Below are 3,949 nucleotides of genomic sequence, written 5' to 3'. Positions count from 1 at the left end.
CACTTACACTTTGGCAGTTTCTTAAAAGGTTAAACATAAAATTACCATATGACCCCATAATTTCATTCTTAGGTCTAATAAAAAAAAAAAAGTTCAGCAGATCCTGTGCCCAAGGAGGCTCATGCAGCTGGTATCGTCTTGTTGCATGGCTCTTACAGCTGTTTCTTTCCTAGGCACAATGGCTACTCTTTTTTTTATTTATTTTTTTTATTGGAGTTCAATTTGCCAACATATAGCATAACACCAAGTGCTCATTCTGGACAATGGCAACTCTTAAGGAAAAACTGATTGTACCAGTCACAGAAGAAGAGGCAACCATCCCAAACAATAAGATCACTGTAGTGGGCATTGGACAAGTTGGTATGGCATATGCCATCAGCATTCTAGGAAAGTCTCTGGCTCATGAACTTGCCCTTTGGATATTTTGGAAGATAAACTCAAAGGAGAAATGATGGATTTGCAACATGGGAGCTTATTTTTTCAGACACCTAAAATTGTGGCAGATAAAGATTACTCTGTGATCGCCAGTTCTAAGATTGTGGTGGTAACTACAGGAGTCCACTAGCAGGAGGGAGAGAGCTATCTCAGTGTGGTACAGAGGAATGATAATGTCTTCAAAATCATTATTTGTCAGATAGTCAAGTACAGTCTTAATTGAATCATAATTGTAGTTTCCAACCCTGTGGGTATTATCACATATGTTACCTGGAAACCAAATGGACTACCCAAGAACTGTGTGATTGGAAGTGGGTATAATCTAGATTCTGCTAGATTTCACTGTCTTATGCCTGAAAAACTTGGCATTCATTCCAGCAGCTGCCATGGATAGATTTTGGGAGAACATGGTGACTCAAGTGTGGCTGCGTGGAGCGGAGTGAATGTGGCAAGTGTTTCTCTCAGGAACTGAATCCAGAAATGGAAACAGACAACGACAGTGAAAATTGGAAGGAAGTGCATAAGATGATGTTTGAAAGTACCTATGATGTCATTAAGCTAAAAGGATGCATCAACTGGGCTGTTGGGTTAAGTGTGACTGATCTCATTGAATACATGTTGAAAAAATCTATCCAGAATTCATCCAGTGTCAACACTGATGAAGGTAATATATGGCATAGAGAATGAAATCTTCCTGACCCTTCTATGTTTCCTGAAGTCTCAGGGATTAGTGTGACCAACCAGAAGTTGAAGGATGATGAGGTTGCTCAACATCAAAAAAAAGTACACATACCTCATGGGACATCTGGAAAGACCTAAAAGACATGTGACTTCTGGCTTCTAGGTTTGTAGACTGGTAAACACAACAATGTGATTAACCATGAGCCGTTAGTTTTCATCTATGTACATGGATCACGGTTTGCTTTTTTCTTCCTATGTATGTGAATCTGGGCTCACAGACTCAAAGCCCACACTTCGTTTAATGCTCACAACAGGAGTTCTTGAAAAGATAATATTAACTACCATAGTGTGCTTCTAACAATATATATATATTGAAAACAGGTACTCAAGCAAGTCCACTTGTACACAATGCTCATAGCAGCACTATTCACAATAGTTAAAAGATGGAAACAAGGCAGCCATCCACCAATGGATGACTAGATAAACAAATTGATGTACATACATATAATGGAATGCCATCTTAGTGCAAAAACGAATAAAGTACTGATGGTACAATATAGTACAATATGAATGAGTCTTCAAAACATGATGCTAAGTGAAAGAAACCAGACACAAAAGATCATATATTGTATGATTCCACTTATATGAAATATCCAGAATTGATAAATCCATAGATATGGGGATGGGGAAAGAGGAGAAATGAGAAGAGATTCCTTAATGGGTAAGGAGTTTAACTTCCAAGTGATTGGAAATATTTGGTTAAAGGTGGTGGTTGTACAATGTTGTGAATGTACTAAATACCTGAATCAGTTACCTTAAGATGGTTAATTCTATGTTATGTGAGCCTCACCTCAATAAATTATCTTAAAAAAGAATAAGCAAGAGCCAAGAACTCTGGGATAGCAGGCCCATCACCATCTATGGTGTGATATGTAACATGTAATAATTTTTTAATACTCAGAACAAAGCCTAGTGACAGATGGGAGAATTTCCCTGGTTATGAAACAGTGATGAGCATAAACAATATTTCAGAATATCTACAAGAACTGATACGATGTGCTATAAGACCTGTGGTTTCTATTGGTAACAAAGTCACAGGTACTGTTAATACTACTGTCTTTTGTTGCCTGCATTCATGATAAAATGAAATGCTAGAATTTAGAAATTAAATTAAATTATAAATTTAATTTATAGATTAGTAAAAATAAAGATAATTTTTTTTTCTTTTCTGAGATCATGAACTCCCAGGATAGAAACCCTTGCTCCAGGGTGGTCAAAACAGAAGGATAAAGGAATTCACTACAGAGGAAGATAACTGCTATCAACTGGACCTGATCTCTCAGATCAGTGGTCAACAAACTACAACCCCCAGGGCAAGGCCAGCCTATTGCTTGTTTTTGCAAAGAATCTTTTTTTGGAACACAGCCACGCTCATTGATTTACATATTGTCTGTGACTACTTTCACACTATAACAATACAGTTGAATAGCTGAAATAGAATCCAAATGGCCTGCAAAACCCAAAATATTTACTCTCTGCTTTTGAAGAATGTCACCCAGTTCTCTGGGGATGACCAACCTCTTAGCAGCTGTCCACCACCTGTGGTTGGGCAAACTGTGTACTACGGCAGATACCATATGTGCACAAGCAAATAGTTTTGCTACCCATTATGCTTCTGGTTGAAAATAGTAAATGCTCACTGAAACAAAAAATTAAAATTAAAAATTTATCTTTCAGGGATCCAGACAAGACAGAGTAAGCTCATGCCAAAATGTCCCTGCCACAGAGTACAACTAAAAAACCTGGGCAGCATTCATAGAACAACTATTTGAAGACTCTAAAAAGTCAATTATAGCAGATTGATGGGAAAGATTAGCATTTGAAATTATACCAAGCTGGCAGTGAGTTTACCACCCTGCCCCAGAACCCCTTGGCCAGAATGCAATGTGGCTTGAGATCCAATTGGTGTCAACAGAGAGACTCAGGAGAAGCCCTCTAGTTCTTTTTTTTTTTTTTTAAGATATTTATTTATTTATTTATTTATTATTATTTATTTATTTATTCATGAGAGACACAGAGAGAGAGGCAGAGACACAGGCAGAGGGAGAAGCAGGCTCCATGCAGGGAGCCTGATGTGGGCCTTGATCCCAGGACTCCAGGATCACTCCCTGAGCCAAAGGCAGATGATCAACTGCTGAGCCACCCAGGTGCCCCAAGCCCTCTAGTTCTTGAGAGAGAAGTGGGAAATGTCTCCCAACACTCAGAGAATGGGGAAATCCCCTGATGTTTCCTTTCTCCATTCTCTCATATTCAAGTATCTACACACTATTCCATGGTGGCAGGAGCCGTGATACAGGTGGCAAGGGGGTGGCTACACAGGAATCTAATACTTTAAGAAAGAGTAACCCAGGGCACCTGTGTGGCTCAGTGGTTGAGCATCTGCTTTTGGCTCAGGTTGTGATCCTGGGGTCCTTGGATCAAATTCCGCATCAGGCTCCCCACAGGAAGCCTGCTTCTCCCTCTGCCTATGTCTCTCTCTGTGTCTTTCGTGAATAAATAAATAAAATCTTTTAAAAAGAAGAAAAAGAAAGAAAGAAGAAAGAAAGAAAGAAAGAAAGAAAGAAAGAAAGAAAGAAAGAAAGAAGAAAGAAAGAAAGAAAGAAAGAGAAAGAGAAAGAGAAAAAGAAAAAGAAAAAGAAAAAGAAAAAGAAAAAGGAAGGAAGGAAGGAAGGAAGGAAGGAAGGAAGGAAGGAAGGAAGGAAGGATAACCTTCCTTTCTAGTCAAAGGTATTGTGGTCCCAAAAAGGTGGGGAAACCCTACCTGCCTTTCTTT

At 38.8% G+C, this 3,949-nt stretch overlaps 1 pseudogene; it reads left to right on the top strand.

The window, feature by feature from the left end:
* The first annotated feature begins 263 nt into the window (after positions 1 to 263).
* LOC112673463 (L-lactate dehydrogenase B chain-like) lies at positions 264 to 1,265 on the top strand (annotated as a pseudogene).
* Positions 1,266 to 3,949: the final 2,684 nt, after the last annotated feature.

This window comes from Canis lupus, chromosome 24, assembly GCF_003254725.2.
Source record: "Canis lupus dingo isolate Sandy chromosome 24, ASM325472v2, whole genome shotgun sequence".
Lineage (NCBI taxonomy): Eukaryota > Metazoa > Chordata > Mammalia > Carnivora > Canidae > Canis > Canis lupus.
This window is presented reverse-complemented; position numbering and strand designations above follow the sequence as displayed.